The sequence below is a fragment of the Triticum urartu genome, chromosome 5A (genome assembly GCF_056163025.1).
Source record: "Triticum urartu cultivar PI428250 chromosome 5A, HENAU_Tu73, whole genome shotgun sequence".
Taxonomy (NCBI): domain Eukaryota; kingdom Viridiplantae; phylum Streptophyta; class Magnoliopsida; order Poales; family Poaceae; genus Triticum; species Triticum urartu.
The window spans coordinates 280,342,110-280,354,474 of NC_141877.1; the positions used below are offsets into that span (position 1 = coordinate 280,342,110).

Here is a 12,365-nt window from a genome sequence, read left to right on the forward strand (position 1 = left end):
AAACTGGTTTAAGAACCTTCTAGAAGGTTCCCAAAACCTTGAAGGTTCCTAAAACTGAGAGTGACTGGCTTTTAAAATGGGACGGCCCGGATCGAATCGCTAGCTGCGTAGCATCGACTAGAATTTCGTGCCCCTGTGCGTCGCGTCGACAATTCGACGCAATGGCAAATAGGGAATTCCGCATGCGGAAGCTCCTGTACCCCGCTTTCAGCGCCCGAAAAGTGAGATGGCACTCACGCGTGCCCAAGCAGGCCTTGACCCAACAACCCGAGGTCCCGGCCTTCTCGGTTGATATATTTGACTGGCTGACCGTTGACTTTTCAAGGAAAACACATATTTTTGAAAAAAGTTCAGAAAATCTGGAAAAGTTTGCGAATTCAATTTTTTTTTGTGAAAGTGAAAAAAGATACCATTTTTTCTAAAAGTTTTTGGGTTTGAAAAATTCATGAATTTTAAAAAGTTTGTTGATTTGATTTTTTTCAAAAATTCGAGAAACGTTCAGGAATCTAAAAAAATCTTCATGATTGTTTTTAAAAATCACATATTTTGAAATTGTTCTTTTTAGGGGGATTTTAAAATTGTTCATGAAATTGAAAGAAGTTTATGAAGTCCAAATGTTCTGTCCGGCCCATCTGGTCAGGTTTGCATCAATGTACCTCGAACGACCCGGCATCCCTAATATTCCCCCAATCCGTGCGTTTCTCAAAAAAAAAAAACCTAATCCGTGACCGTGACAGTTGCAGGCCTTCGTCTTCCTCGCCACGCCGTTCGCGCGCCTTCCGGTCGTTCCATTCCCACGCCTCCTCCTCCAACTCACCGGCGCCCGTCTCCTCTTGCTCGTTCCGCTACTCCCCGTGGGCGCCAGGTGCATGGTGCTTGCTTCTTCTACCCCCGGTGGCTGGTGGCGCCCTCTGGCAGCTGTCGGGGCCCTCGTCTGCACCGCGCGCTGATGGTGTTCGATGGAATGCCCCCCCGCCGGTGGGCTGACCTATCGGTAAGCACAGACGGAGGCGAACTTTTGATTCCTGGCATTATTGTGCTCCGTGTTCTGTGCGTGTGGTGGTCGTGTGCTTACTGAAGTCCTCACAGTGCCTGTCTGCTTGTTACATGATACTGATGCAGATGCAGATGCTGCACTAGTGGCATGTATGTGTAGCGCCTTCGCTGTAGTTGCTCACGGTCCTATGTTATAGGTCACGTGCAATAAGGATTTCTACTGAGTTGCAGCTTAGGGTCAAGCTGGTGGGAGGGGTGTAGTGCATCAATGGTGCATCAATAGTTATTAAAGCAGGGTTGTTCACTTAAAGCAGGGTTGTTCACAATAAGGTGTAGCATATTGTGATTGCTCGATTAGTAGTGAAATGTTTTTCTGTTTGCCTATGTCCTGTGCTCATTTAGTACAAATATCTTGCTGTTAGATCCTTACCCTAGCACTGCGTCTTCAGCTTTAGCAGCCGAGGGAGTGACGGCGGCAGCCTCTGAAAAACCACCGCGTTGCGATGTTTCCAGAGTTGCCAACAGCAGAGGAGAAAGAAAGTCGAGCTCGAGGCAGCGGGCATCCAACTCGGAGGGCGCAGCTGATGTAGGAGCTGGACGGAGTCAACCTCAGGGGCCAGCCCAACTGCAGCCCAGAACCGGCGGGCAAACGGGCAGCCAAAAATGAGGTGGTCTGCCGTTTCCAGCGCGGCGGGGCAGATGGGGCAGCCAGCAGCATCCGAAGCGACAATATGTTTCCTCAGGAGAGCATCCCGCGTGTGGATCCTAGCCTGCACCAGGAGCCAGGCGAAGAAGCGGACCCGACGAACGGCACGAGCACGCCACCGAAGTGGCACAGCCGTTAGACTCTGGCGGAGGAGAGCCCCTCGCCCTTGGCGCAGCCCTGACGAAGATGGCGAACGTCAGAGCCGGTCGTGAGGGTAACATCCCGGATGGCGTGGAGAAGCAGGACTTGTTCCCGCGCCCCAGCATGGTTCAGGCGGGGGACTAGCCCGGCGTCGAGCCCGGACTATAGGACGTGGGCAACCGAGGCCGCTGGCAAGGTGGAGTGGGAGAAGAGGGAGCCAAATTGCCCGCAAAGGGGGCCGCCCGGCAACCACGAGTCCAGCCAGAAGGCAGTGGTTCGGCCGTCGCCGATGGAGACGCATGAGATTGCCCTGGAGACTGGCATCAACTTGGCCAGCGAGGATCAGTGTGGACCAGGGAGCGTAGCAGCCGTCGTAGGAGTGAGCAGGGCATGCCCGAGCTCAGTCCAAACCCAACGCGCCCATGGCACATCTTGGCCCGAGTGCAGGCGATGCAGGAGTTTCAATAGGAGGCATCTGTTCTGGACGGGAAGGGCGCGGACCCCCAGCCCGCCCTCATCCTTGGGGCGAACCACGCGGTCCCAGGCAACGAGGCATTGTGCACCCGAAGCCTTGTCCGTAGCAGCCCAAAGGAATGAGCGGTGCAGCGCGTCAATCGCCTGCAGCACCGAGGGGGGGACCTCCATCGCAGCCATAGCGTAGGTGGGGAGCGCATCAAGCACGACATTGAGCAGCACTAGGCACTCACCGAAGGAGAGGATCTGCGCACGCCACCCTGAGAGGTAGCGTTCGGCCTTCGCAATGAGGGGGAGGAAGTCATCCATGGAGAGTCTCCTGTTGGAGAGCGGGAGGCCGAGGTCTTCAGGCATCGAACCGCATCCCACTCCGCACGCAAGATGATGATTGTGTCATCAACGTACTGGAGGACAGGCGGAAATGCACCATCGATCAGGGGGTGGTGCATCCGCCCGTCCAGCTTGATCATCCGTTGAAGCACGTCGGCCACTAACAAGAAAAGGTAGGGGGAGATAGGGCCCCCCTGTCGCAACCCTTTCTTGCAGCGGATCCACCTCCTTGGGATGCCATTGAGGACGACAGCAGACATGGAGGAGCGGAAGATAGCGTCCATCCAGTCACACCAAAGCGACGGGAAGCCGCGGACCTCCATGATACGACACAAGCTCCCCCAGTCAATGGAGTCGAAAGCCTTTGCGAAGTCCAGCTTCAGAACTAGGGAGGGGGCACAGCGCGTCTCATAGCACTGGACAATCTCCGCCGCATAGACGAAGTTCTTGGAGATGCTCCTCCCATGGATGAACCCAGATTGGTCCATGTCGATCGCATCGAGATCTGAAGCTGAAGGCGCATGCTGAGAGCCTTGCACGCGATCTTGATATCACAATTTTGGAGCGAAATGGGGCGGAAGCCCCCGGTGCAAGTACCCCCTCCGCCTTGGGTAGAAGGACGATGTGCGCGTGGTTGATGCAGGAGAGGTCAGCCGAGTTGGTGTAGATGCAGTCCATCAGACGCTGAACCGCGCCCGAGACCAGCGGCCAGGCCGCCTGGTAGAACGCCGGCCCCAGGCCGTCGGGGCCCAGCGCGCTATTAGGGTTGAGCCCCCGGACTGCCGTAGTAAGCTCGGCCAGCTCGAAGGGGGCAGTCAGGCGGCCGCCGTCCACGGAGGTTGTCCCCGCGTAGAGTGCCTCGAGGTCGAAGCGCCACATCGGTTCCCTGGCCCTGCCCAGGAGGTTGACGTAGAAGGCATGCAGGGCCTCGGCCTTGGCCGCGTGGTTGATGACGACGGTGCCCACAACGTCCAATGCTTTGATTCGGTTGGCCCGAAAACGCTAGGTCGCATGAGCATGGAAGAAGCGGGTGTTCTCGTCCTCCTCGGCCACCCGGCGGAACTTCCCACGCCGCCGCCAGAAAGCCGCCTGTTGGCGAACCGAGAAAGCCAGCGCAAGCTAGGCATCGCGACGCAAGGCCGTCTCCTCTGCAGAGAGCATACGATACTCCTCGAAAAAGTCAAACAACTCAACCACAAATCAACAATTGTTATCATGTCGGGGGACAAACCGGTGATTAGCTTTCCAGACCTTTGCAGCGTGACGGAAGGACTTGACCCTCGCAGCGATGCCTTTTGCCCCGCCCATGGAACCGACCGGGATGTCCCAGGAGGGGGAGGTGGAAGGGAGGAACATGGGGTCCAGGAGCCATTTGTTCTCGAAACGGAAGAGGCAGGAGACGGGGATGCGCGAGGACGCGGTGACCATGAGGGGGAAGTGGTCGGAGGTGACACGGGGGCGAGAAGCGAGGGAGGAGTTAGGCAGCGTGGCGTCCCAATCGGAGTTAAAAAAGGCACGGTTGAGACACGCAAGAGTGGGCGCGGTCCGGCAGTTAGCCCAGGTGAAGAGGCGGTCCGAGAGTGGAAGCTCGATAAGAGAAAGGTCATCGACAAGGGCCTTAAAATGCGACGCAAGAGATGCGGAGAAGTTGTTGTTGTACTCCTCGAGGTAGCGAATAAGGTTGATGTCCCCCAGCGCCAACCAGGGCCCCGTTATCGACCCAGAGAGGGTCATCATCTCATCAACGAAATCCTGCATGAAAGAGTGATCGGAGGGCGCGTACACACTAGTGACCGAAAGAACCAGGTCCGAGGAGGTCGATGAGAGATCAGTGGTGAGGGCGTAGCAGCCAGCGACGCACGAGGTCAGGGTGAAAGCATTCGGATCCCAAGCCGTGACAAGGCCCCCACGAGAGCCGTCTGCGTCTAACCGCTCAAGCGCCGAAAGGCGGGTGGGAAGGAACGAGCGTTCCTTGCCGAGGGAGAGGGAGGCGAGCTTAGTTTCTTGGATGCAGGCCACAGAGGGGTCAACGTCGACAATAGCCTGCCGAACCAGCGGGCATTTGTCAACATCGCCGAGGCCTTAGACATTCCAAGACAGGAAGGAAACATTGCTAAAGGTGTTACTATCCATGACAATCAGGGGCACCAGGATATAACACGCGACAAGACACAAGGAGATTAGTCATAAGGTTACACATCCAGAGGTACAGGGGATACGAGGAGGGAATGACGGAGACACTAGCACAGGGACAAACAATGGGGGGGGGGGGGAAGAGCGGGCACTGCCTGATGCCTAAATGTGTGCAACACGGGCGAGCAGGGAGGCAAGTGATTGGCGGCCGCACTAATCATGCACACATGTAGACACCGAAGCAGGAGGGATGGCCGCCGCGGACCGGAGTTCGGACACAGAGTTCATTCCCATGGGCTTGAGGACAGCTGAGATGACTTTGCGCTTGAGCACCTTTGCCCGAAACTTGGGAGAGCAGCCCTTGAGGGATTCTTTAAGCTCCTTTTGCTTGATAGCCTTTTCAGTCATGGAGATGTATTGTGCCGGCTCTTTCAGAGCGTGGCGCACAGGAGCCACAGGAGGCGGGGGCGAGGGAGCCATACCCTCCGTGCATGGCCCATGCAGAGGGAGGGCGGGGCTAGCGACGTCCAGCACCAGGCTCCCAGGCCCACCCACATGGTCGTCGGGTAGCTCAGTGATGACCACCGAAGACCTCGACGGAGAGGCGACCGTCCTGAAGGAGACGACGAGGCAGTCACGAGCGGGAGAGGCTGGGAGGGGCGGCGCACCATGCAGCCGAAGGAGAGAGTCCAGCAGGTGGCCACCACCTCCCCCAGCCCTGCGCGGCGGTGGCTGTTGCTGCGGAGGAGCAGGCGCAGCCCTTCCCAGAGGGAAGCCATGCAGGCGGGGGTGAGGAGGCCCGTTATGAGCAAACGACGGAGGAGGATGTGGGCCGAAGAACGGGATGTAGGAGTCCGCCTGAGGCCACACGGCGAGCGTGCGCACGGTGATGACACGCGAGCCCCAAATGCCGCCGTGCGGCCATACGTCACAAGGAACTGCCCGGGCGTGTTCGATGAGGAGGACAACACGGACCGCGGAGAGGTCATATCCGGCGAGCACCCGGTGGTCAATCTCGACTAGGTCCCCGAAGCTGGAGAAAGCCCTAGTGATGCCGACGGGGTTGAAGTGTTCGGCGGGGAAGCGAGTGGCGGAGATGAAAGCCAGGGTGCCAGCCCTAGGAGGAACCCTGTCAGCCTCCTCTCGAATGAAGGAGATGTGGGCGCCCTCGAACAGCGGGTCGTCGAGGGCGACACATGCCTCCCTGTCCTCATGAGAGTTGAACCGCAAGTACATCGCACCAATGGAGGAGCCGATGGTGTCGAAGAACAGCTGCGGGGCGACACTCGGCAGGGCATCACGGACAGCCGCAGTTGGGGAGGGGAAGGCTCCCGGGGGGTCGATGTAGACCACCGCCAGCCGCCGCGCAGCATCGAGGTCTCCCGTGGGCATGAAGACCTCGAGGAAGTGCGGCCGGTCGGATTCCGCCACAAGAGACGACGCGCTGGCAGTGCCGGAGCTCACCTTCGAGCCCGAAGAGGCGGGACGAACGAGGCTGCCGTCGCTGTCAAAAGCAGGGGCCACCCCCGAGCGAGCTGAGCCCTCCGAGTCGGAGGCAGAATGGACCGAGGCTTCACGCCGGAGCAGGCCTAAGTTGAGGAGCACTGGCGAGAGGGGGGGGGGGAGGAGCGGCGCCCGTTGGACGGTGAGGCAGGGAGGGAGGCCGCTGAGCTGTGGGGCGAGGTGGCGATGGAGCGAAAGCGGGGCGGGGAGGATGGCGTGGGAGGAAGGGGGGCCCGCCTACGTAGGCACAGGGCGTTCGGAGAGGCTCGGGGCAGAGCACTCCCCGACGAGAGCGCGGGAGGGGGAAAAGCAGGGCGAGGCGTCAACGGGCAGAGGAGGGGTAGGCAGGGCGGAGGGGGAGGGGGCGGCGGCGACCGCGACCGAAGGGCGTGCCATGCACCGGTGCGCGCGGTGGTCGGAGCCGTTGCACTTGCGGCAACAAGCAGGGTCGCGGCAGTCAATGACCTGGTGTTTAGGGGAGAGGCGGCGAAAGCACCCAGAGAGGGAGCGCAGGGGCATGGTGGAGTACAAGGCAATGGGAGGCGGCATGGGGAGGCTCGACAGGGGCAGGTACGGGAGCATTGAGTGCCGGCGAGGCTGGGGCTAGCCCGGCGACAAGATAGGGTAGGCCGTGCGTGCCCGCGGTACCCAGGCCGGTGGCCGCGTTCTCGAGGGGAGGGGGCGAGCAGGAGGCGATGGGACAGAAAGTGGCCTCCGCATCAATGGCTGATGGGAGGGGGGTGAGCTGGGGGGCAGCGGGCGGGATGGGGGGAGGGGGGAGTGAGCTGGGGAGCAGCGGGCGGGATGGGGAGCAGCCCCGCGCAGTTAGTGCGGTCAGGAGGTTGGTGAGGCTGGCGGGCGTGAGCGCCCCGCGCATTGGCTGCAGCCGTCTGACGTGGCAATGACCGAGCCGGGTAAACGCCCCTGAGCGCAGCGGCAGCCGCGGAGGCCTCCGAAAGGGAGAGGTGTGGCCGGAGCTTGATGAGGGTAAGCTGCCGGATGCCCACCGCCACGAGAAAGCGGGCCACGATGGGGCTGGCAAGGCGCGCAAGGAAGACAGCAGGGGAGGGCTCGGTCACCGCGATTACCTTGGGGGGGGGGGGCGCAGAAGAAGTAGTTGATGATGCGGCGGACTAGGGGGAGGGAGAAACACGGTGAGAGAAACCCGGGGGGGGGGGGGGTGAACCAAAGGTAACCAGGTTCGCGGCAGGAGGGGAATTCGCCAGGATCGAACGACGGCCCGGAATGGAACTGCCGGAGAACACGGGACCGGAAGGCCTAACCTGGGCGGTGGACGGGGGCGGGAACGGTAGGGCGGACATCGCTGCTGCGGGCGGTCTCAACGTTGCCGCTGGTCGGGAGAGGAGGCGGCTCACCGGGGTCCTCCGAGGGGTGGCCGCTACAGCCTGGAGTGGTCGCAGTGCAGGTGGTGGTGGGTAGCGGGGCCGCAGAGGAGCTACAGGCCTTGTCGCCATGGGCGTCGCGAGAGCTCATTCACCCCACTTCCTCCTTAGATCCTTATTTCAAATGGAACACAACCCTGATGCTGAAAATTTGAAAGGAACCCTGGCTTTAAGTTAGCTCTCAATTTCTACTACCACCAGAGTACTGTCGTTAACTTCCTAGGGCCAGTACTGTACCACCTCCCGCACACATTCGAATGTTTGAGAAGCAAGAAGCTCACTTGGCGCTAATTCCTGGTTCTTCTTGTCATTTGAATCAAATATTTTTATTTTTAGACGTATTAGCATGTGCTTTAGCAGAACCCATCACATTTCCTTATGCCCTTGCCATGAAAATTTATATACTTTAACCTGCCTGGATTTTATCAGGATCATATCTGCTTTCTTAAGATGCATCAAAGCGCGATGATGATCATATAGTTGTGACTGATTTGCTTATCTTCCAGAGATTCTAATATCAGGAATTTGTAAAGGTGGACTAATTAGAGAAGTTTCCATGCCATCCTGCAGAAAAGTGATGTGCTCTTGACGGCATCTAAACATATTTCAGATTAGTTATCCCTTTCTGCGAGTCATCAGAAAGCAGTGCAAATTTGGTTGGCGAAGTTCTCCTTTTCAGTCATAATCTGGATGTATCAGTAGCTGATTTCCATGGACGGGCATTCCGTTTAAGTACCCTGCCATAAATCAGAACAGGAAATGTCCAAGTTAGTATGGTCTGGAATGTGTCTTGCTACTCGTTTTTTTTTTGTAATATGCGCAACCATAACAATTCCCTAAAGGATAAAAGGCATGGTAGGATTGACAGAAATTTTGATTGACATGTTTGTGGTGCTCCATGAGCATCTGCAACTATGTGCAAAGCGGAGGTCCCTCCTGGTTGGGAAAAGCTGCCATGGGCTAGCCATTCATTTTGGTCTGGTAACAGATACTCTAACATGCAATATTCTAATCAACTTGTACACGAAATGTGGTCGGAATGATTGTGCTCGTCATGTTTTTGATGGAATGCTTGCCAGAAGCATAGTCTCATGGAATACCATGATTGCTGGATATACTCAGAGTGGAGAGGATGTACAAGCTCTGAAGCTTTTTCAAAGGATGCACCGAGAAGGGAGACAACTGACTGAATTTACTTTATCCAGCACAATCTGTGCATGCGCTGCAAAATATGCTATCAATGAATGCAAACAATTACACACTATTGCATTCAAGCTTGCATTGGACTCAAACAGCTTTGTTGGGACAGCAATTCTAGATGTTTATGCAAAATGTAATATGATTAAGGATGCCTGCTGGGTTTTTGAGAAGATGCCTGATAAAACTTTAGTTACATGGAGTTCATTGTTCGCAGGATATGTGCAGAATGGTCTTCACGAAGAAGCATTATGTTTATTTCGGAATGCCCAAAGGGAAGGAGTAAAATTGACGGAATTCACTCTTTCTGCTATCATTAGCGCATGTGCAAGCTTAGCATTGAAAATTGAAGGGACACAACTGCATGCAGTTATTGTGAAATGTGGTTTTCATGGGAACTTCTTTGTGGCAGCATCTCTTGTGGATGTGTATGCAAGGTGTGGCCAGATTGAAAAATCTTATGCACTGTTTGCTTATATGGAACAGAAGAATGTGGTCATATGGAATGCAATGATTGCTGGTTTTTCGAGGCATGCCCATTCTTGGGAAGCTATGATCCTCTTTGAGAAAATGCACCAGTTACGTATTTTTCCAAACGAAGTTACCTATCTCTCCATGTTGTCACTGTGCAGTCATGCAGGTTTAGTTGAAGAGGGTCGTCACTACTTTAACCTGCTAATATCTGATCGGACTGTTGAACCTAATGTCCTTCACTATTCTTGTATGGTTGATGTTCTGGGTCGATCTGGGAAGACTGATGAGGCCTGGGAATTGCTTCACAAAATGCCATTTGAGCCAACTGCTTCTATGTGGGGATCTTTGCTTGGGTCATGCAGAAACTACAATAATAGTGACTTAGCCAGAATAGCTGCCGAACAGCTTTTCCAACTTGAGCCTGACAATGGAGGGAACCATGTTTTGCTCTCAAATGTATATGCTGCCAGCGGGAACTGGGAGAATGTTCTGATGGCAAGGAAATATTTGAAGGATAGTGGTGCAAAGAAAGAAATGGGCAGGAGTTGGATTGAAGCAAAGGGCAAAATCCATGTCTTTGTTGTTGGAGAGAGAAAGCACCCAGCAATCACTGATATCTACAATAAGCTGGAGGAAATTTATCACGATATGAAAAAAATTGCTCACATAACCAAAATAGAATGTGATCTGCATGATGTTCATGACGACCAAAAAGAGGATCTGCTTAAACATCACAGTGAGAAGTTAGCACTTGCTTTTGGGTTAATCAGCTTACCTCCTAATATACCAATTATAATACACAAGAACCTTAGGATATGCGGGGACTGTCATTCATTCATGAAGGTTGCAGCCCATATTACCAAACATCTTTTCATTGTCAGAGATACCAATAGATTTCACCATTTTAAGGATGGCTCATGTTCTTGCGGGGACTTTTGGTGATGTAAGGCTGAATTGGAGAATGGTAGTCATCTACCAGTGGTACTCTATTCATGTAGCAAATTATTGCCTGTCAGTAGTGGCACTGCAACACTAAATGTCTTTGTCAGGACTGATCTTGATAGTTTTGCCATTCAAGTCAATAATGTCATGCTGCTGGCTCCATTGAATGTAATATCAACACTATCGTCTGATCTGTGCATAAGAAATGGAAGTGGATGCAAGCCCTTCGTTAATTGAATAGACTGCGTCACCAACAAAGCTGTATCTTGTACATGACGAGCTACATATTTTTCCGTGGTCCAACAAAGATATACATAGGAAGTGGATGCAAGATTTGTTCTTACAGAAATAGATATGGGATTCTTCTCACCTCAACACTTGCTTGATTCAGTGCGTGAAGAAGTCTGCTATGCCACTTACTTGGTACTACCAGTGTAATTATTGAGAACTGTACCAGCTGATGCACATTGTGGTTCCAGCTCCGAGTCCTTATGATCGAATCTTTCTTGTCACGCTTTCCACTCCAACAGTGATGAACCCTGGAAAGTGGTATATCTTGGTCTCCTTCCCCTAGCACTACTCCTGACATATTCAATTTCTGGAACAGTTCATTCCCTATACTGTATTTATATATCTTGCATTTGAACATAATTTGTACTAGCAATTCGTGGCTACAAAAAATGAGTAAAACCTACCACTGCAGGTTTCAAATCCAATTATTCATATTTGTTTCAATTCACCATAGCAAATGTTCTGTTATAGCTTTAATATTGAAAACTAAGTTTCCCTGGAGCTTTGCTCATATGCTAGGACAACTATACTTTTTTGTGAGCTTTCAGTTCACAAGTTATAATAATCTGCCATTCTAGGGTTTGCTCCAGCATGACAAGGAGGAAAGCAGTTGATATTTTTGAAATAACACCAACACACTGGTTCCCATTTTATTACCAAATAACCCGAGGTTTCTTCTGTGCAGCACTAGATAAAACTTGTTGTCTGATACTTCCTCTACTTCTGACAAATCTTGTCACTTCCGTTTCTGTTAACCATATCGTCTTACTGTCACATCCTCCTGGTCATGCTGGAGTCTGTTTTTGATGCATTTCCTCCAGAATTGGCGATGCCGACCTGTTTGCAGCTTTGGTTGGAGTTGCTCTTAGTTAGTCTAGAATGTTGCTACTTTGAGGCATACCCCATCAATAATATGTACATCTTTTCATCTCCTTGTACTACGGTATAACATAGCAAAGTATCAATAATTCAATACAGTGAAGATGTCTGTCCTTGTTGTCGAAAATAAGATGCATGTCCTTGTCATTTGTCATCCTTACGACTTACTACTTAGTAGATGTGCATGTTTTTTGCATCGTGATACAACCAGGCAGCTCTGGTTCCTGCAGAGTCCCCACTGGTCCACCATCTGCGCATGTTACAACTGTTTCTCAAGGAAAGTACTGTGTGTGTACAAAAGCTGGCGTCTAGAACCACTAGCAGGGCCCATGGAAAAGGAAACAAGACATATGATAGTGGACCATTCATCAGGTTAGCCATTCTTTGTGGACCATGCATCATGAACTTTGGACCAAGCATCATGAACTTCAGAAGGCAGCAGCTTCTTGAAGGAAAGAGATCTTGTGCCTGATGCCTGATGGGTATACCATAGCATTCTGTACGTCCAGTTTGAGTTGGCCCCTAACACGCCAATTTTCTGGGTCAAGCCTTTGGTAGTCCTGTAGTCCATTATACAAGGGCGTATGTTATGCGTCCTCATCTCATATGGTTGTCTAATCTGCTGGTGGTTTCCATTCCTCGCCTGCAAATTTACAGTCATTGGGTTGTCGTATTCTTGGTTATGGCTGTTTTGTCTCAGGCTCTTGGGAACCAACATTTGTCTTACCAAAATAACTTTGATTAGAATTGCCCATGCTTACAAGTTTTTTTACGCTGTTTGATTTCTAAACTGGACAGCCAATTTGTGGACCTAGATTTTGGTACTGCCAAAATTTGACTTGGTTTCAGTGCTCTGTTTGGGCACAAACCAAACAGGCCAAACCTTCCTACACCGA

At 53.1% G+C, this 12,365-nt stretch overlaps 1 pseudogene across 1 annotated transcript; it reads left to right on the top strand.

Annotated features, from left to right (window-relative positions):
• The first annotated feature begins 722 nt into the window (after window positions 1-722).
• Window positions 723-11,034, top strand: LOC125508449 (pentatricopeptide repeat-containing protein At5g04780, mitochondrial pseudogene; annotated as a pseudogene). The gene is made up of 2 exons (XR_015604498.1): window positions 723-994; window positions 8,257-11,034. The product of XR_015604498.1 is annotated as a pentatricopeptide repeat-containing protein At5g04780, mitochondrial pseudogene (transcript).
• Window positions 11,035-12,365: the final 1,331 nt, after the last annotated feature.